The sequence below is a fragment of the Arachis hypogaea genome, chromosome 12, assembly GCF_003086295.3.
Source record: "Arachis hypogaea cultivar Tifrunner chromosome 12, arahy.Tifrunner.gnm2.J5K5, whole genome shotgun sequence".
NCBI classification, from domain to species: Eukaryota; Viridiplantae; Streptophyta; class Magnoliopsida; order Fabales; family Fabaceae; genus Arachis; species Arachis hypogaea.
Genome location: NC_092047.1, coordinates 56,728,918 through 56,751,323, shown reverse-complemented (window position 1 = coordinate 56,751,323; position 22,406 = coordinate 56,728,918). Strand labels below are relative to the sequence as shown.

The following is a 22,406-nucleotide window of genomic DNA, read 5'->3' as shown; positions in this document are numbered from 1 at the left end:
AAAATTTTTTTTGGCCCAAAAAGTTTTTCAAGCTATTTTATTTTTGTTTTGATCCAAAAAGGGTTTCATTTTAATTTTGTTGACTTTCAAAATTTAAAATTAATTTCCTTATTTTGAAAATCAAATCAAATCTTTCTTTTATGAGATCATGTTTTTTCAAGTCTTTTCAAATGGTGATGCAGTTGCATGGTTTTGGAAATTTTCTTTTGGGTACGGTTACCAACACTCCCTCTCTTCCCTCCATAACTCCTTCTCTATCCCTTCGGTTCTCACCACTACCCTCATTACTCTTTTTCTTCTTAAACCAAATAACCACCAAATGAGGAAGAAAACCATAGCACACAAGCCTCCTCGTGAAAAGGTGTATAAACTTCCATCCAAGCCCTCCACTCGCTCCCAAGACCGAACCTTCACACCTTCACCATCTCCTCCAACCTCTCCTCCTCGCACTGCTCCCATGGCGCGAACCAAAACTACACCACGATACCCTGCCCCTGCCAAGCCGACGCCACCACCTAAGGCAACGCCATCCAAACCAAGCTCTTCGAAACCTGGCTCATCCAAGGGTAAGCGTCCTGCTGTTGAAGAACCTGTTGCTGAGACAGCAAAACCTAAGTCAAGGTCTGTTCCTGTCTGCTCACAAAGAGGTAACTCTCATCGTCCTCTCAAATCTGTTAGAGAACCAAACATTGATCCTTTTGCTCACAAATCACACTACATGACATCTCACTCAGACTATAACCCCCCATCGTTTCAAATCTGCCATGAACCATGATTTTTATGAGGGAGTTATTCAGTATCGTACTCTATGTCCCTCCTTTCTTGCAGATTTACCTGATTTGAAAAAGAAAGGTTTTCCTTTTGTTGAAAATTTGGAATTTTTAGACTGGAATCACCTTTTCAAAATCAAAAAACCTGTATATCCTCAGTTAGTCAAAGAATTTTATGTAAACATGACTTACCATGAAGGAAGTGTGCATTCTTATGTTAAGGACAGAGACATTATTTTGAATAATGAAACTATCAGTGACTCTTTGAAGTACACTGATGTTGGGCCGTGTGCTTATACATCTGTAAAGTGGGATGATAGAGTTGGTATCTCTTACCATGATGTTTTGGCTCACATTTGTGAACATGTTTCCTTAATTGATGGCATCACACCCACTCACAAAGTCCTAGGATATGAACGTACTCAGTTGCACCGAATTGTCAACCACATCTTAATTCCTCAAAGTGGTTCATATCAAAGGGTTTCTTACACGGACACACTTGTTTTGTATGCCCTAATCACTAAAACAGAAATCTCTTTTGCCTATTTGATGGCTAGATACATGTTTGATTCTGTTAGAAGTGTGAAAGATAAAGCACTACCTTATGGCATGTTTTTAACTTGCATATTTGAGAATTTTGGTGTTGATCTGTCAAATGAGGATTATGAAAATAGACATTCATACCTAAAAGGGGGTGGTTCAGTGAAACAGCAAAAAGGACCAACTAGATCTGAGAGAGTGGTTCTAGATGATGATGATGAAGAGTTCATTCCAGATGACTCTCCCCCTCCTTCCACCGAGGGTACTTCCATCTCCAGTGGGAAGAAATCTACTCTGCTGAATGTAGTCAAGGATGTCGCTCAAGAGTTTGTTTCCCAATCAAATTACATGATTGCCATGAGCAAGGAACAAAGGAAGCTAGCTAGCAAGCATGAGAACTTTCTGAGAAAATCAAGGGACAGGGTGGCTGTGCTCATGACCTTCATTGATAACCTTCACAATGATGAAGACATTGCCACTGATGTTGAAGAGAAAGCTGCTTCGGAGGGGAATGGTTCTGATGCCTAGGATTTGTCTCATGAAAACTATTGCTGCTGCTCTCTTTTTGTCTCATAAATTCTGTTTCTTTAGCTACTTCTGAACTGTTTCATTTTGGATGACTGTAATAACTCTAGATATTGCTGCACATTTGGTAGTTTAGTCAGTACTTTGCACTATGAGCTAACTCTTTTCTGCAGGATGTAAGACTTTATTTTTTGTTGATCTTACTTATTATCCACCCTTGATGACAAAAGGGGAGTAATAGCAATAGGATAATAGTTCCTAGTACTTCTTTTGGGATTTTTGCTGCATTAATACTTGATTTCACATGCTGAATCAGTTTGCTGATGATAATAGCTTGATGTTGGGTTGATTATGTGATGTTGCTTATCTGATATCCCTTAGCCAAGATAAATGTATTTTAGCTCTTTATTGTGGTCTCTTTAAGATCAAAGAAGAATAGGAACAAAGAGAAAAGCACAAATTCAGGGAGAGCTAATCTTGAAAAGAAAAGGGGGAGCAACATAAAAGCAAATGACAAAAATCAAAAGGAGTTTCTATACCTTTCTCAATTTATTTTCTTTTTGATTATTGCTTAAATCATGTTTGTCATCAAGGGGGAGATTGTTGAGTTAAGAAATTAACTAAATTAATCAGTGATGACAAATATTATTTTTGGGAAAAATAAATAATTAGTGTTGATTAATTATATTTACTTATTACTAATTATTTATTGTTGTAGGCCAAAATTCTATAGCCCAAATGGAATGAAAAGCAATCAGCAAGGTTGGTGGCCTGAAAGCAAAAATCAGAAGCCCAAAAGAAACAAAGCCAAAGAAATCAAAACGGGTTGCTTAATGGAAATCCAATCCAAGCCCGTATCCATCCCACAAAGCTTCTCTTGTAAGATTGAAGTCTTCACTCTTTCAATGTGCAACATTCCTCTCCTCTCTGACCAAGTCAAATCAAAACTTCAGAAAAATAAGAAAGAGAAAGAGAGAGAGCTTCTTCACCAAGCTAGTCACCAAAGAAGCAAGAGAGAGAAGGATTAAGCTTGAAACACAGAAATCTAAATCAGAAAATCCAAACCAAATCAAGCTTAGGTTATAGGTAAATCATTTCCTCATACATGCAACTCCGCTTCATCTCTTCTTCCCAACTCTCTGCTCTATTCGAAATGGGATACAAGGGAAAGAGGATTTCTGTTATTCTCTGCTGTATATCTACGGTCTTAAACAAGACTTGGGGACCAAGTTAGTTTTCAAGGGCTAAGATCAAGTTGACCATGAGAAGATTTCTATGGTTACTGTTTTATGGCTTTCGGTCAAGATGAGGAAGTCAGAAGGAAAGTTTCTACTCTGGGGATTAAGGAGAAAAAGTAAATCTGTCAGTTGGTGAAGCTCAAGGCTCAAGGTGTTGACCTTGGAAGAAGAACCAAGCAACATGCAAGGAGATAAAAGAGGTTTGCTGTTCATTCAGAAACTAAGGAGAGAAAACCAGAGTGTGAGAACAGTGTTCTGTTAAGAAGTTCCTCTACTTGGATAATGCTTTCTTTCAAAGAAGCATTCGGCCAATACTGAAGAACTGCATCTGAGGTTTGCGAATCTGGTTTTGCACATAGCAAAGAGGCTGCTGATGAAGTCAATCTCCTTCATGTTTTACTGATTGTAATGTACTTTTCTAAGTTTATCTTTCTGTAATTTCTTGAGAGAAAAGGCATTGTGAAAAAGCTTAAGAAAAAGCCATGAGTGAAAAAAGGCTAAGTGAAACACTTGAGAGAAAAGCCTAGAGTTATTTTCTGATTTCTTTAGGTTGGTTAAGTGTCTTGTATCTTGTACCTGTAAGGTATCCCTTTCTTAGTTGGGTTAGCACTAAGAGGAATAGTTAGGTATTAACATAGCCAATATCAAGTTAGGTTAGAACTTGAGTGTGAAAGGATTGGGTCAATCCTGTAAAATTGGTGTATGTAATACTATTAACTATAGTGAAATTCTTCCATAGTTGTAGAGGAGACTGGATGTAGGTTGCATAGCACAAGGCAACCGAACCAGGATACATGCTGGTATTTGCTTTTCTTTTCTCTGCTGAGTTCTGTTTTCTAATATTCATGAGACAAAAATAAATTGTCTCATAAATTTCGGCTGCTGAGTTCAAACAGAACCTGAATTGAAAGTTTGTTTTAAAAGGGTAATAACAGCAACTAAAAGGAAGGCATAGATTCAACCCCCCCCCCCCTTCTCTAAACTTACCACAACCTTCAATACTTTATTTTATTATAAGGGCATTAATGTAATTTTATATTATTATGATTTTCTTTTTTCTCAATTTTCTTTTCATCTAAACAAAAGAAATTTTTCTCTCTATTTTCTTTTCCTCCATTTTCTTTTCATCCAAATAACACATAAATAACTCTACTTTTCTTTCTATTTTCTCTCTTTTCATTTTCTTTTCTCTTATTTTTTTCCTTCTATTTTCTTTTCTATATCCAAACAAAGCCTAAGGGCTTGATTGTGATTATCTTGATAAAAAAAAAGAATTTTTTAAATGAAAAAGATCTTTTTTTTTAATTTTAACGTGTTTGACAAATTTTTAATAGTAAAAGTAAAAACACTAAAAAATAAAAAAATATCTTTTTTGAGAATCTGTAATTTATATTTTTTTTAAAAAAATTTCGTTAAAAAAATATTTTTCATGTAATAAATAAACAAAAAATACTTTTATATTGTTATACTCAAACATAATTAATAGATAAAAAGATCTTTTTATATGAGATACCCAAACATAAAATTACTTTTACTTTTTCATAAAATCTTTTAAAAAAAGATAATTCAAAAAAAGATCTTTTTTTAAAAGCTAACCCAATCAAGCCCTAAATATAACATTCTCTTAGTTATCATATGGTCATTCAATATTGATTACTTATTATTTATAATTAATCATACGGTATAAATTTTTTTATTTGATTGAATTTAATCGTTAATTTAAATTATATTTATCTAATTTTTAAGTTAAAAGTTTTTGTAATTTAAAATTTTTAATTATTTAAATAAAATTAGATGAAATAAAAAAAATAAATCAACACAACACTATCTAATATTATATTTGACATATCAAAAATTTTACACATATTTTAAATAATTTTAAAATTTTAAATTATATATTTTTTAATTTAAAAATTTAAATTGTTAATATTTTTAAATTAAATATTTAATTAATGATATGAGTAGAATAATATAAATACATAATATTGTAGTTAAATTATTACAATAATGTATATATTTCACATAGACTAGCTGAGCTATTGCTTGATTGCGCTGACAGCACTGCGTTGTAGTTTCTTACTTTATTTTGCCGCATATAATTACAGAATGCTCAAACTGATAAAAATTAAAAAAAATAAATTAAATAAATAAATATGATTTTTTTTATTTTAAAATAAAAAACCGCATAAATAATTGTGTTAAAGTTTATAAGTGGTAAGTATACAATTTTTTTCATTATTTTTTTTTATCATGGTGGGATGAATAGAATATAATGATTAGAAAAATCAATTTAAGTTAAATCACTTGTCTATTTAACTAAGTATCGGAAGTATTGAATTCTGTTTTGTGCATATAGTAATTTATTGGCCAACGATACACTCTTAAACAGAGGTTTAAACCCCAAAATGGTCTCTGAGATTGGCGTAGTGCACTAAAATCGTCCCTGAGATTCCAATTGCACCAATTACGTCCCTGAGATTGAGAAAAGTGCACTATATTAGTCCCTGACCCATTTTTCCTTAACGATGTGATGACATGGTTGGATGACGTAGACGGTAAGTGACACATGTGACTCTATGATATGGCCACGTATAATGATATGGTGATATGGTGACCAGTGACACGTGGCATGCTGACATGGATGGTTGTGCCACGTGTCACAATGTTATTTGGCTACATGTTCGTTTGTGCCACGTGTCACAACAGTATTCGTCTGCGTGTCATCCATTATGTCATCATTATAGATGCACCAAATTAGTCCCTCACTTTGCATTAAGTGACTCATTTTAGTCCCTGAAGTTGAATGTCGTGCACCAAACTAGTCCCTTCACCAATTTTTTCTCATTTTTTTTCTATAAATTCAAAATTCTCAATATTTTTAAATGCATTAATTTCAATTCTATTTTTTCACATGTTATTCAAATAAAAGTGTTTTTATAAAATATTTTTTCTCTTGCGAATACCCTAACCGCCGACTTGGAGTTGACGTGAAGGCATTTCAAGCACCTTCACTACTATCTCCGACCTCTTTTAGTGCTTTTATAAAATATTTTTTTCTCTTGCGGATACCCCTAACTGCCGTCTTGTAGTTGACGTGAGGGCATTTCAAGCTTCCCTTGTTACCATCTCCGACCTCTTTCATCTAAACTGCAGAGGTTGGAGATGATAGTGAGAGTGCTTGAAGTACCTTCAATCTAGCTCATTTACACATAACGAAAATGTGTATTTCATAAGAATAAAAAAAAAGTATATTTTAATGATTGATTTCTTGTTAAAAGCACGTTTTTTTATGAAAAAAATGTGTCTAATCAATCATATAATTATTTTTTTATAATAACATACTTATATATTACAAAATTTACCAATGTTAAATTATTAAAAAAATTATATAATTAAAACTAAAATCTTAAAAATTTTTATGAAAGCACTTGTATTTAAACAATATGTGAAAAAATAGAATTAAAATTAGTGCATCTAAGATATTGAAAATTTTAAATTTAAAAAAAATGAGAAAAAATTAGTGAAGGGACTAGTTTGGTGCACAACATTCAATTTCAGGGACTAAAATGAGTCACTTAATGCAAAGTAAGGGACTAATTTTGTGCATCCACAACAATGACATAATGGATGACACGTGGACGAATACTGTTGCGACACGTGGCACAAACAGAAACGTGGCCAAATAACATTGTGACACGTGGCACAACTATCCACATCAGCATGCCACGTGTCACTGGTCACCACATCATCATATCATTACACGTGGCCAAATCATGGCGTGACATGTGTCACTTACCGTCCACGTCATCAAGCCATGTCATCACGTCGTTAATGAAAAATGGGTCAGGGACTAATATGGTGCACTTTTCTCAATCTCAGGGACGTAATTAGTGCAATTGGAATCCCAGGGATGATTTTAATGCACGACGCCAATTTTAGGGACCATTTTGGGGTTTAACTCCTTAAATAGAGCTCAGATCTGTGACGAATTAGTCCTTGGCGTGTTAAGCAACAAAAAAAATAGCGATTAAAACTGAACCGATAATTGATTCAGTCAGAATATTAGTATTGGGATACTAAGTTACCGTTTCAATCGTTAGGTTATTGATTAAATTACTAATTCGGTAATAATTAAATAATTATATAAAAATTTATTTTTGTATAATAAATTTTTTTAATTATTTTTATAGTAAAGTAATCATTTTTAATTTTAATAATTTATTAGTTTTATTTATATCTGATGTATTATTATATACTACAAATATTGGTTGAAAAATAATATTAAAAGATATTGTATAATCTTTAACAAAAATAGATTGTGAATAATAAAAGTTTTTTTTTTGTTTTTTAATTTGTAAAGGTTGAATAAAATATATTTATATTAATAATTGTATATAGTGAAAAATATAATTAAAATAATTAAAAATAAAGTTAAATGATATAAAAAGAAAATTGTTCATATACTGACCCAAAAACAAAGTTAGCCCCAATAAGGATAAAAGTCCCACCAAAAAAAGATGGCCTCTTTCACTTGCCTGATTTCTTAAGAGGTCGGTCATGATAAGAAGGTCCATTCTTACTTATCTGAATGAGTAACTGCCTCCCTAAATCTCTGATACTATCTCTATCTTATCTAGAAGATAGATCCCAACAAACTCCCAAGATAAAGAGTACGGTTATCCACCAACAAAGGTATAAGTACTCCAAAAAGGTGGTTATCTATTTTACTATAAATACACTGACATTCTTCAAGTATATTCAAGTCTCAATTTACTAAAAACTTGCTTAAAGCCCTTGCTAACTTAAGCATGGGAGTCTCTTATAGGTACCACCCCCACCTCCTCACGAGGAACTCGGATGGTGGCACCTCAGCATCTGTAAAGTTGGATGCTGCCTCAAAAGGAGTCTAGACCTCACGTTCAGGTCCAAATCACCGTTTCTGGTAACCCACGGAATATTGGCGCCGTTGCTGGACACTTGGAGCTCAACCCTTGATAATGGAGGACAATCAATACGAAGACGGTCATACGGCATCAGAGTCTGAACCAGAGCACCACCATGACGACTTGATGCTAGCATTATTACCTCCACCTCGGAAAAGAACGAATGCCCCCTTACAGAAAAGGAACATCGAAAAATCCTCAACCACGACAAATTCATTCAGAGGTTCACTCACCCGAGGACGATGAACCACCCCATCTAACATAAATACTAAGGTTAGTTCACAGTTACCGTGGGCGACTAGAACAACTCGAACTGGAAGCTGAACGACAATGAGAAGCAGAACGGGAATTACGAAGGTAGGTATGGCGATGAAAAGAGCTAAAGGAAAAGCTCTTAAAGTGGGAGGCCGACCTCTTGAAGATGGAGCAATCGGGTAGATCGGGAGGAAAGTCCTTTAGAAGGAGAGGATCCATTTGTTGAAGAGATCATGCGAGCTAGAGTTCCCAGGAATTTTAAAACTTTCGACATGGATCTCTATTACGGAACGACCGATCCGATGCACCATCTCAGCAATTTCAAAAGTCGGGTGTACCTAGCCGATGCCTCTGATGCAACTCGTTGTAAAGTCTTCCTGACAATATTAACCAAAACCGCAATGAAGTGATTTTATAACTTGCCTCCCAGGTCGGTGACTTGCTTTGATGACCTGGCAAGGAAGTTCCTTACCAGATTTTCAATTTAGAAAGATAAAGTGAAGCATGCTCCAAACTTGCTAGGGGTTAAACAAGAAGTTGGAGAGACACTCTGAGATTATATGGAAAGATTCAACAAAGCCTGCTTGAAAATGCAAAACTTACCTACTGAAGCAGTGATAATGGGTTTGGTTAATGGCCTTAAAGAAGGACCGTTTTTCCAATTCATTTCCAAGCGACACCCGACCTCTTTTATGAAGTACAAGAGCAGACAAAGAATTACATCAATATGGAGGAAAATTTCCGACTTAAAGAACCTCTCCTGAGGCCCAGCCTGCCTTACCTACCTCGAAAAAAGGAGAAAGAAACTAAAAAAAAAAGAAGAGTACAACTCAGAAAAATTTTGGAGGTATCATAACTATACCCCACTTCGAGTTTCTCTTGTAGAAATCTACAGAAAAATATGCCACACTGATAAGCTTCCACCTCATCCCCCTATCAAACACAAAAAGGCAGGAAGTCGAATAGAATACTGTGAGTACCACAAACTTTACAGACATTCTACCAACGATTGCTATGCTTTAAAGAATGTCATTGAGAAGTTGGCCAGGGAAGGTCAACAAGACAACTACTTGGCTGAGTAATCAGACGAGGAAAAGAGATGAAGACGGAGGTTGGCAAGAAAGTCAACCTCAAACTCTAGAACAACACATACATATGATAAATTGAGGGTTTTCTAAAGGGGAAATCTTAAAATCTTCACGGAAAAGGCATCTTAAAGAGGTGTATCAGGTCAGAGAAGATAATAGAACTCCTGATTTACCAACCATCTCGTTCACCAAAGAAGATGCTCAAGGAGTGACACCTGGCCACGATGACCTAGTGGTAATAACAATAATTCTCGCCAATGCAAATCTCCATAGAACTCTGGTTGATCAAGGGAGTTTGGTAGACATATTGTTTATGCCCGTTTTTGACAAACTCGGGTTAGAAGGAAAGGATCTAAAGGCATACCAGACAACCATTTCAGGATGAGGGACACGTCGATCCAACCTTTTGGATTTATCTCCCTATACACTACCTTTGGAAAGGGCACAAAGTCAAAGACGTTAAGCATTGACTATATTGTGATTGACGTCATGTCAGCATACAATGTCCTAATAGGTCTGAGCACTTTAAACCGACTTGCAGCAGTTGTCTCTACACCTCATTTGTGTATGAAGTTTTCCATTTCAGAAGAAATTGTCACCATAAAGGGAGAACAAAAATTGGCACGAAAGTGTTATAATGAAAGCCTTAATTTAAAAGGCAGCTCAGGAGGAAAAGTAGTCAACACTATCAAGTTCGGTGGCATTCAAACTCGGGAAGAGCTACGACCCCAACCTGGAGAAAAGGTAAAAAAAGTGCAAATTGGAGATCATCCTAAAAAGACAATGAATATAAGGGCTAACCTGGAAAAAGGACTGAAAGCACAACTCATTGACCTCCTATGAAGATACTCCAATCTCTTCGCTTGGAAAGCCTCCGATATGCTTGGTACAGATCCCGACTTGATGTTTCATAAACTCACTGTCTACCTTAGTTCTAGACCTATTCAGCAAAAGCATCGAAAACTTGGGTCTGAAAGGACACAGATCGTGGAAGAATAGATGGAAGCATTATTGGAAGCCGGATTCATAAGAGAGGTCAAGTATCTTTTATGGCTACCTAACTGACAGAGGAAAAATGTCAGTAAAGATTTTCACAAAAATATCACGTTGCAAGTATAGTTCTAAACTGAAAATTAAACCTCAATCAACATTTAGATTGTTTGTCACAAATACAAACCCAATAAAATTAACCGAAGTATTCAAACCTCGGGTCATCTCTCAAAGAATTGCAGGGAAGTTTACTTACTATTGGTTATGGGAAAATATTTTTTTGGGTTTTGTAATGAGAAACAAGAAAGTAAAATGGCGAGAAAATAAACTAATAATTAAGAAAGCTCTTAGCAAGGAAAGAAATTAAGAATTCCTATCCTCATTATCATCGTCAATTGTGATGGTAAATGTGAATTGCCTTCACTTAGTTAACCTCTAAACAATGGAGGAAGGTTAAGTGCATACAATCAACTTGAGTTCACAAGTCCTAGTCAATTTATAGTGAGAGACTAGCTTTGGTGAAGTTCAAGCTAACCGGCAATGTTCAATTACCAATCAACAAAAGACTTTTACTAACTCAAGAGTCTCTAAATAATCAATCCAAGTCAAGAGCGTAAAAATTTAAATTAAAATCCAACCAAACATTTTATCAAACACTTGGAAGGTACAAAATGAAAAAATAGAAAATTAACAAGGAATATTAAATCTAAACAACCAATTGCAAGCATCAATGACTAACAATCAAAGAGAGCAACAATAAACACAGAGAACATAAATTGCATTAAAAGAAATCAAACGTAACAAGAGCTCATAAACATAAAAATGGCGAAAAAGGGAAATTAACAAGAGAAGAAGATGAACTAAAGTGCTTAAACAAATAAAAGCAAGAGAAAACTAAATTAAAGGAAGATTGAACCTGAACCTAAGTTGAAATTAGAAGAAGAAACCCTAAACCTAGAGAGTGGAGAGAGGCTCTCCCCCTCTAGAATTCTACATCTAAACCCTAAAGTGTGTGAATAAAAGTATAAATGATTGATGCCTTCCAGCCTCAATCTGCAGTCTCTAAAGCAGCCCAGAAATCGGCGCTAGCGTTTTCTGCAATTGCAGCACGTGACGCTCTGTCATGCGTACACGTGGCCCACCCGTACGCGTCGCTTGAACTCAGCACTGGCCACGCGTAGGCGTCAGCCACGCATGCACGTCATATGTATGCTGGACCAGTCACGCGTACGCGTCGTCCACGCGTGAGCATCGCTACCAGATTCTGAAATACTTAATTTTTTGTGTTCCTTCCACTTTTGCATGCTTCTTTTCCATCCTCTAAGCCATTTCTGCCCTATAAACCTTGAAAACACTTAACAAACATATCACGGTATCAAATGGTAATAAGAGAGGATTAAAATTAGCAAATTTAAGGCCAAAGAAGCATGTTTTCAATCATAGCACAAAATTAGGAAGAAAAATATAAAACATGCGAATTATATGCATAAGTGTAAGAGTAATGGATAAAATCCACTCAATTCAATATAAAATAAACCATAAAATAGTGTTTTATCAATCTCCCCACACTTAAACATTAGCATGTCATCAGGCTAAGCTCAAGAGAAGCTATAAAGGAGGTGAAGAGGAATGGTAGAAATTATGAAATGCAACCTATCTATATGAATGCAATGAAATGAAAAATACTTTTACCTACTTGGTTAAAAGTAAATAAATCTTGTAAAAACGAATATGGACTGGATTCCACTAATTCAAATCATAAAATGAAGTACAAATAGACTTGCAAGAAGGAAGCTCGTGAAAGCCGGAAACAAAGAATCGATCATCAAACCCTCACCGGAAGTGTATACACTCTGATCACTCTAGTGTTTAAGGTTCGATTCTCTCAATTCTCTACTAATCTTGCTTTCTAAGACTTCACTACAACATTTTGGGTCTATGGTCACGGTTTTTTTGGTCATGGTTTTTAGAAAAAGGGTGACCATAGGGTACCTATGGTCACGATTTTTTAAAAAAAGGTGGCCTAAAAGGGTCTATGGTCACGGTTTTGGTGGTGACCTAAAGGGGTCTATGGTGACGGTTTTTTACAGTGACCAAAAAGGGTCTATGGTCACGGTTTTGGGAGGTGGCCTAAAGTGGTTTATGGTCACGGTTTTGGGGGGTGGCCTAAAAGGATCTATGGTCACGGTTTGGGGGGTGACCTAAAGGGGTCTATAGTCACGATTTTTTACGGTGACCAAACAGGGTCTATGGTCACGGTTTTTTAAAAAAGGGTGACCATAGAGTACCTTGTCCAAAACGGCGTCGTTTCTCTTCCTTTTAAAAATTCACATTTTTTTTATCCAAACGACGTCATGCAAACACCCTCCCTCCCCCCAACCAAAATCCCTCATCCCCCCAACTTTCCCCATTCCCTCGTAAGTTCTCCCCAAATTTCCCCAATCCTTCAGCTCGTAAGTTCCTAAGTTAGCGTTAAAAAAAAATAAGAGAACTGGCCAAGCCTTCTTTTCTGCCCAGCCACGCACCCTCCTCCCCTCTCTCGTCGTGCAAAACCTAGTCGCCGGTCACCAGCTTCGAAGCCCACTGTCCGTTGTCATCTTGCTCCAACCCGTGAAGCTGGGCATCAGCTCCGCTTTGCCCACCGTCCGTCATTGGCGTCCGTTGGGTCATCCTGGAGCTTGTCTCGAAGCCTCAAACCCGTCGCCGTTCGTGTCATCATTGTGGAAGCCTCAAAGCTCTCCCTAAATCTGCGAATCACCAGCTTCACGGGCCTGGTGTACAAAGCCCTCAAAGCTCTTCGTGTCAGCATTCACTCACTCCATTGAGTATTCCAAGTAAGTTTCTTTTTTTTCTTTTCTACAAACACTCTGTTGCGTTCAAGATCCGTGTTGATATTTCCTCTTAAAGCATGCAACCTTAACTTTGGCATCTTTCTTAATGTAATAATGATTATAGGTAGATCTATTGTAATTTGAATCATATCTACAATCATGCTTTTCAACTTCATGAATTTTATCCTGCAAAATAGATCAGCATTGCAATACAATGTTAGTACTCTGTAAGTAATATTTTGATACATACATACATACACTTATCTTGAAGACAAAACCATTAAAGCATGATTTTCTTACTCTTTCATGTTGGAATATATTACAGACTTCTTCGGCGTTCCATAGTCTTGTTTGTTGACAGCAATTTTTGCTAGACTCTTCATGAATGATTTTCCAACACATTTTTTTAATCAAGCTATGCATTTTTATATATTTTTTATTATTATATGAATAAATACTTATAAGAGACTTGTCTGATAGGCTTTTTATCCCTATGTCTGCAAAGAAACCACAAGAATTTAATTAGTTTAGTTTTTACAATTAGCTAAGTTTTTTCAATTTGATCTCATAATTTCAATTCTAATGAGCATTGATCTGCATTCGGAGAGTCCCTTTAGGGTTTCTCTTTAGCTATATATCATATCCTATTATTCTAATTGAAAGTGTACTAATACATATAGGGATACCCTGAAATCGAAGCATAATAAATGGAATGCAAGTTTGACTTTTAACTTTCAATTTTTAGGGCTTGTAATTTGTTCATTTATTAGCTAGGGGCATATGCTTGTAATCTATTGTAGCACTACTGCTGCTGCTTCTATTAATATGTCTAGTTATTTTAGAGGAATATTATGTATGATGCATTCATGCTTGTCTCTCATTACATTCTCCTTTTAAATGCGGTTGATTTTTATAGTTTTAGTATATAAGTTTTCTAATTTGCTAATTTAGTACTTCATTCTATTTAGGATCATGTAATTGTTTAATGTTTTCCATGTGAAATGTGTGTCTTGGTATCATCTACTCTATTCTTAGTGCTTCAAATGAATGCTATGCTACCCTATTCTTACTGCTTCAAATGAATGCTATGATGCAGATGTTTGGTGAAAAAGCTTTTGAGAAATATGGAAAAATTTTAATTTCCTTTACAATCAGGGCATGTCTTCTAGTTTAGGATGCTTTGGGTGGGAGTGATTGAAAAAGTTACTGGTTAATCTGAAGGAATTTAGACATTGTGAGAGTTAAATAATTTGCATCAGTTTGTGGATTATGTATTTTTTATCATCTATAGTAAGTATCTATTTGAATGTTTTGAGTTATAAAATAGAATAAAACTAAGGAGCTTGCTATCTTCTGCGATGTAGAAGTTGGTCTTGTTATATTCTCCAACACTGCAAAACTTTATGAATATGCAAACACAAGGTTTCAACTTTCAACCATACTTCATTTAATTCATTTTCATTTTAATTAATAACCATATATATATATATATATATATATATATATATATATATATATATATAATCTTATTAAGTTGATAATTAGTACATGATTTATCATAATAATATTATTGATGATTATGCATGACCAAAATCTTATATATCGATAGCCTTGTTACATTTCTAATTAACAACTTCTAACAAGCTTTATAAGATTAATAAAGCTAAGCCATATGCTGTGTTCATCCGAAGACAGAGCTGCAGAGAGAAGAGATCTAGTATCTTAATTAACTAGTATTCATCAGATACTCTTTTTCCTTAATCAATAGTCTTAAATTTGACTTTTGAGAATGAAAAAATGGGGATTAAAAGAACTAGCTATATCCCTTATTATAGGATCTTAAATACTCTAATAAAATTGTCTTTTCATATATAAATATGTTTTAAAACAGATAACTTCTTTCATTTTACTTTTCATGCATTATTGTTACCTTCCATCTTAAGTAAGTATATATAAACTGCAGAACTAACATTGAGAAAACTTTTTCTAGTCATGAAAATCAATTATATGGTTTATTCTATAATGATGATATACATAATTTGTTCAAAGAAGAAATATATTCATATATAGTGTTTCGGGTATAAACCTTTTTTTATCCTGCTCATATATAAGGTAAGGAGCAATGATATCTCAACATATTAGCTATCAATTATTATAGTAAGATTATTTATATACTTCGATTTCGTTAACATAATAATTTTAGATTATTTAAGGATTTTTGTATCTATTTTCTTTGATTTTTCAAATAGGTTTGTGTTTTCCAAAATATTTTCTAATTATTGATATGTAAAATCTTCAATTGTTAAATTGCATATATTTTCCAGAACATGCTTGATTATGTCTCATTTTAAGATTGATTATTTTCAAGAAGTTTAAAATAGAAATTATCTTGTATTTTATATTAATTCAGGATTAATATTTATTAATTGATTATTTTATTTACCTACTTTTAAATGTTCTTTACCGTCCTTTGATTTTTTTGTTTTGTTTTGTATACAAGATTATTTTTTTGGACTGGTAAAGACAAAAGGAGTTGATTAATTGTTGTGGCACAGTGTATAACAACTTTAAATAGTATCTCAAAATAAAGGAACTAAGCAGTAAGTTTATATCATTCTTGTCATATAAAATAATTTGATCTTCTATTTATTTAGGTAGTAAGTGTGTATATAGTAGCTAAATTGTCACTATAATTGACTTATTAGATCTTATTTAGTAAGTTCAGATATTTGCATTATTAGGTTTAATCATTCAAGAATTTTCATTCACCTTCTAATTTCTATGTTCTTCAATCCAAATCATATTGCTTATGTTTCTTAATTTGTTCACTTATACTACTAGTAACTTAGTTTCAATACACGAATTAGTCATATATGAAAACCTTATTTCAGCAGCTTACTTACTAACTAAATGCAAAATCAAGTAAGAAAAAGGTTTAAAACTCCTTTATTTTATCTTTTGCTGTATTAATAATAGAAATGAGTTCTTTTTTATTATTTATTTATTTTGACAAATGAAAAAACTCAATGAGTTACTGCAGCAAGTATAACTTGCAAAGTTCCAATAGCAAGAAACTAAATAAGCATAGTTTATTTTATAGCCTTAGTTTGCTGCATATGTACTGCATCATGAAAAGCATTTTTGCTCTGTTCTAACATGTTTATTTATTTTGCTAGCAGGAAGACATGATGTGATGAAGAAAATATGTTCCATACATATATGACATGGGATGAGTCTTACAATGACCTTAGTTATGTAAATGTAATATTTTGATGTGTTCTGTACTTTTTGAGGTATTATATGTAATTGGATAAATTACACTCTATTTTGATTTGTGTTGTTTAGAGTAAAAATTAAACATATCTATCTTATAATGAAACTTTTATGATTTAGATTTCTTGAGTTTTTTATTTTTAGATTTATTTTGTGATTATCATTATTTTGGGATGTGATTATAATTTAAAAAAAAAATCCCATAAACAACAACAGGCTATAGTCACCGTTTTTAAAATAGGGTGACCATAGATAACCTATGGTCACGGTTTTTTACCGTGACCATAGATAAGGCTATGGTCACGATTTTAAGAAGGAGTGACCATAGATAACCTATGATCACGGTTTTTTACCGTGACCATAGATAAGGCTATGGCCACGGTTTTGAGATGGGGGTGACCATAGAAGCTATGGCCATGGCAAAAACCGTGATCATAGATAAGGCTATGATCACGATTTTGAGGTGGGGTGACCATAGAGGCTATGGTCACGGTTTTAAAGAGGGGTGACCATAGAGGCTATGGTCACGGTAGAAACCGTGACCATAGATAAGGCTATGGTCATGGTTTCCACGTGTGACCATAGATTAACCTATGGTCACGGTAAAAAAACGTGGCCTAAAGTGTCAGATTTTGAAAATTGATACCATGACTATAGAAACCGTGACCATAGATAAAAAAATCATGACCATAGACCTATGGCCCCGAGAGAATAGGTCACGGTAAAAAACCGTGACCATAGGTCCAAAACTGTGACCATAGATCTATGTTCACCCTTTTTACTAGCTATGATCACATTTTTTTACCATGACTATAGGCCTTTTTTTGTAGTGCTTGCTCTTCTTCTACCAATCAACAAAAATTTAATGCAGAAATACACATATCAAGAGGTCTTTCCAAGGGTTGTAATGGGGTTAGGGTCAAAGTAGGATTGTATTTGGTCAAGTGGACAAAGATCTGAATCCTTGATTAACCCAAACTTCCCACCTAACTTAAGACAATCCATGTAATCAGAATACAAAATCTAACTATCCATTAACTGTGTTTACCACATATTCATGCATCCGATTTTGAGTACAGTACATATGCATTGCTATCACTATTTACTTTGGGGCATTTTGTCCAATTTTATTATTTGCTCTTTTTTTTTCTTTTTTTTTCCTCTTTTTTTTTTCCTTTTTATCTTTTTATTTTTCTTTTCTTTTGTTTTTCTCAATGCATATGATTAAGGTATTGAATGCATAAATATGTCAATATTCTTTTCACATTTTTACAAAAAGTATAACATATCCAATTTCCAAACCAAATGTTACCAACTTACCATACCCAATTTTCCCACACTTAATTCATGAACACTTTCACTAGTCTAAGCTAACCAAGGATTCAAATTAAGGACATTATTTATTTTCTACTTAGAGTTAGTTATGAGCCAAAGTAAAGAATAAATAGGGTTAAAAAAGGCTCAACATTGGTTTGCAAAGGATAATGAAAAGGGTAAGGCCATATGGGTATGTGAGCTATAGTGAAACAAAGGCCTGAATCACATAAGTGCATGCATACATCAATCAATGGAAATATAGAATCAAGCAAGACAAATATCACAATTTTAGAGAGAACAACACACACCAAAACAGAATATTAGTTGATAAAATGAAACCAAACAAATATGTTCAAAAATCTTACTAGGTTTGTGTGTTCGAGCTCTAAACCATATTTCAAAATAAATTTCTTCAAGCAAGTTCGAAAATTTTAATTCAAATTAGTGAAATGCTCTAAAAAGTTTCTTGAAAAAGAAAATATTACTTCAACCAAGTAGAAGCTAAATGCAAGCAACTAACTGACCATGCAATCTATTATGCAATGCAACAAATCATTAACAAAGAAAATTAAACATTGGTGTTGAAAAGAAAGTAACTAACCCACGGAAGTCGGTATCGACCTCCCCACACTTAAAGATTGCACCGTCCTCGGTGTATGCAAAGATGTGCAAGTGGACGGGTTGCTACAACTGATGCTCTTTCTCCAAAGAGTGTGCGGCGGGACTTGTTTGCTCGCCCTATTTAGAAGCATTCCGTTTCCCTTCTTGGTGGCCATCCTGAAAGAAGAGAAAGAGGAAGAAGAATAACCCACAAATAAAGATATGCAAACAAATAAAATATAGGTGGGCTAATGCCAAATAGTAATGAGGTTCTCAACTACATGGTAGCTACAACATGTAAGTGAGAAGACAATGTAAGCAGAGGGCATATCAACTAAATATCAACCAAGTCAAGAAGCACCCAAAATAATGCAGGAAATATGCAACAGTTGAGTAAGAAAATTTTAACACCAATGTGAAAACAACAAATATAGAAAAGAAAAGGAGAAGAAACAACAAAGTTAAAATACCATGAATGCGAGTATGCAAATGTAATAAATAAAACAAAGAAAGAGAATAAGGATGAGAAGGGAGGAGAAGAAAGTGGGAAAGGAGAAGGAAAGAATAAGAAATGAGAGAAAAAAGATGAAGAATGGTAAACAGGAAGCGACGCGTAAGCATCGCCCATGCGCACGCGTGGGTAGAAGGTTGAAGGAGTGACGCATAAGCGTCGTCCATGCCTACGCGTGGGAAGCCAAAATTGCAAATGACGCGTACACATCGCTGACACGTACGCGTGGTTTGGGTTGTGCGCCTGGCACCCCACCCGCACAGTTCCCGCACAACTCTCAGAAAAAATGAACCAAAGAGCAACATCCAATATAACGCATGTGCGTCGGCCACGCGCACGCGTGGAACACTTTTTTTTTTAACAAACAAGTTATGAAATTAATGCCAAACATTATTAAACAAGTAAAACCACAACTTAAACTGAATAAACCTAACTAGAATTGAAAATTCAACTTATTACCAATATAAATAAAAGATAAAATAGGAAGAATTTACCATGGTGGGGTGTCTCCCACATAGCACTTTTAGTTAAAGTCCTTAAGTTGGACATTTGGTGAGCTCCTTGTCTTGGTGGCTTGTGCTTGAACTCATCTTTAAACTTCCACCACCGCTTGGACTTCCAATAAGCTCTAACATTTCCAAATGAATTCACCAAGCCTTGATGACGTTCTTCACAAGCTTTGAGCTCCCAAAATTGATCCTCTTGTATACCGAGATCCCAAATGTTGTTTCTACACCTGTCTTTAAGTGGATCATCATTGTTCCAACCGGGTGGCAAGCAATCTGAATTCTCAATGAAGTACCAAACTCTTCTCTTAGATCCAACCAATTGATCACTACTCCAACCCTTGCATCTAGCTTTTGAAATCTTAACCTTGATGAGTCTTAATTTGCAACTCTAACCACTAGTCCTTCTCTTACGCTTAATTCCACAAAGTCTCCTAAGTTGGCCATCTGTTTCAAGAATACCATACTCAAGTGGGACAATAAAGCTAATAGAGATAAGTTTTACCCCTCAAATAAAGGAGTATATGGCAACCTAGGTAGAGAAGTTTCCAATGATCTTGATAAAGCATATTCAACTCCTGTCCAACCTTGTCAAAGGACTTCCACCTTTTGAAAAGATTTTTCATCTTCAAGCTCTTCCTCACTGAATTCATCCAACTCTTTTCCATCACTCAAATCATAAATATGAGGTTGAGAGAAATCTACTTCAACGTTGCTTTCAATTTCATCGGGAGAAGGCTCTTCTAACTCAAGGATTTCACTTGTGGATGCAGATTTATTACTAGGAGGGCTTGATTCATGATCATCATTACTAAGGGAACTTACCTCTTGATCTATTCCGTCCAATTCTTCATAGGGAATATGCCTTGGATGTTGTGCAGACCCTCCTCAACATTAATTTCAAGCTTCTTAGAGGAATACTCTACAACTCTAGATTCACATGGAGGTTCAGCATCTCCTAAGTCTTCGACCACTTCTTCCTCTTCAATAATTATGGCTTCTTCCAATTGTTCCAGTACGAAATCACATTCTTCATTCTCCACCGGAGTTCCTAATCTCTCCTTCATGCTACCTTCTTCATTAGATTCTCCACATGTAGCCATTGAAGTACTTTGAATGTCCAAACATTGGGAAGCTAATCGACTTACTACCTCTGTCAAGGTAGCCATGAATTCTAGTACCTCCCTTTGCATCTCTCTTTGCCCTTAAAGAAGAACACCAAGAGTGTCATCTATTGGAGGTTGGAGTGGATATGAGGGTTCATTTCTTAGGAGGAAAGGTTCATGATAGAAGGGTGGTTCATCATGATAAGGATGTGGTAGTTCAACACTCTCCATCTTTTCCACTTGTTGCACAACACACTCCAGTCCCTTATTCTCAAGTTGAGATTTGTTAGCCATGAGAGCTTCATGTGCTTTTTGGCTTTCCTCTCGCTCTATTTGATGGATGGTTGCTTGAAGTCGATCCATTGCTTCCTTAAAATGATCCCGTGGCTCTTGTTCCACTTGGCTATCATAAGTAGGATCACAGTGCTCTTGGATTGATGGATATGGACATTCTCCTATGGAGGGTTGTAGTGGAAAAGGAAATTCATATTGTGGTTGAAAATTTTCATACATTGGAGGTGGTGTATATTGAGGTGGTGATTCTTAGGAGTAATTATATTGGAATTGGGGTGATTCTATGTATGGTTCATATGACTCATAAGGTGGTTGGTATAGTGGATCAGGGTTAGGATCATATGGAGGTGTTTGGTGGTAGGGGGCTTGTGAGTATGGTGGTTCAAAGCTATGTTGAAGAGGGGGTTCATAGGCATATAGTGGTGGTTGTTGGTAGTTACAAAGAGGTCCACCATATCTATTGTCTTGGTACGCATCAAAAAGTGGTTCTTGTTCATAGTGCATCGGAGGTGGTTGTTGCCAAGATGGTTGTCCATAAGCTTGAGGCTCCTCCCACCTTTGATTGTCCCATCCTTGATGCATGTTCTCATTGCAGCTTCCATTTCCTACAACATAATTTGAACCAAACTCATAGCCAAAGGGGTGAGAATTCATAGTAACAAGAGAAAATAAAAATAAAAACTAATAAGAAATAATGAAATTAAACTACTAAAGCTAGCAACAACTAACAAGGAAACAAAAAGGCAAACATATTCAGAATAACCAATAATAAGGCACACATTTTCAAGTCTCCTGCAACGGTACCAAAAACTTGACGGAGGAAAAATGTCGGTAAAGATCTTCACAAAAATATCACGTTGCAAGTATAGTTCTAAACTGACAATTAAACCTCAATCAACGTTTAGATTGTTTGTCACAAATACAAACCCAATAAAATTAACTAAAGTATTCAAACCTCGGGTCGTCTCTCAATGAATTACAGGGAAGTGTACATACTATTGGTTATGGGAAAATATTTTTTTTGGGTTTTGTAATGAGAAATAAGAAAGTAAAATGGCGAGAAAATAAACTAATAATTAAGAAAGCTCTTAGCAAGGAAAGAAACTAAGAAGTCCTATCCTCATTATCATCTTCAATTGTGATGGTAAATGTGAATTGCCTTCACTTAGTTAACCTCTAAACAATGGAGGAAGGTCAAGTATATACAATCAACTTGAGTTCACAAGTCCTAGTCAACTCATAGTGAGAGACTATATTTGGTGAAGTTCAAGCTAACCGGCAATCTTCAATCACCAATCAATAAAAAACTTTTGATAACTCAAGAGTCTCTAAATAATCAATCCAAGTCAAGAGCATAAAAATCCAAATTAAAATCTAACCAAGCATTTTATCAAACACTTGGAAGGCACAAAATAAAAACATATAAAATTAATAAGGAATATTAAATCTAAACAACCAATTACAAGAATCAATGACTAACAATTAAAGAGAGCAATAATAATCATAGAGAACATAAATTGTATTAAAAGAAATCAAACGTAACAAGAGCTCATAAACATAAAAATGGCGAAAAAGAGAAATTAACTAGAGAAGAAGATGAACTAAAGTGCTTAAACAAA

General features: G+C 34.8%; 1 long non-coding RNA gene across 2 annotated transcripts; it reads left to right on the top strand.

Moving 5' to 3' along the window:
• Window positions 1-12,695: 12,695 nt before the first annotated feature.
• Window positions 12,696-16,572, top strand: LOC112727395 (uncharacterized). 2 transcript variants are annotated; one of them, XR_011868501.1, is made up of 2 exons: window positions 12,696-13,183; window positions 16,360-16,572. It is a non-coding gene; the product is annotated as an uncharacterized lncRNA (long non-coding RNA). The 2 variants fall into 2 exon arrangements; XR_003165742.2 differs by having other exon boundaries at window positions 12,698-13,183; window positions 16,357-16,572.
• The last annotated feature ends 5,834 nt before the right edge of the window (window positions 16,573-22,406 follow it).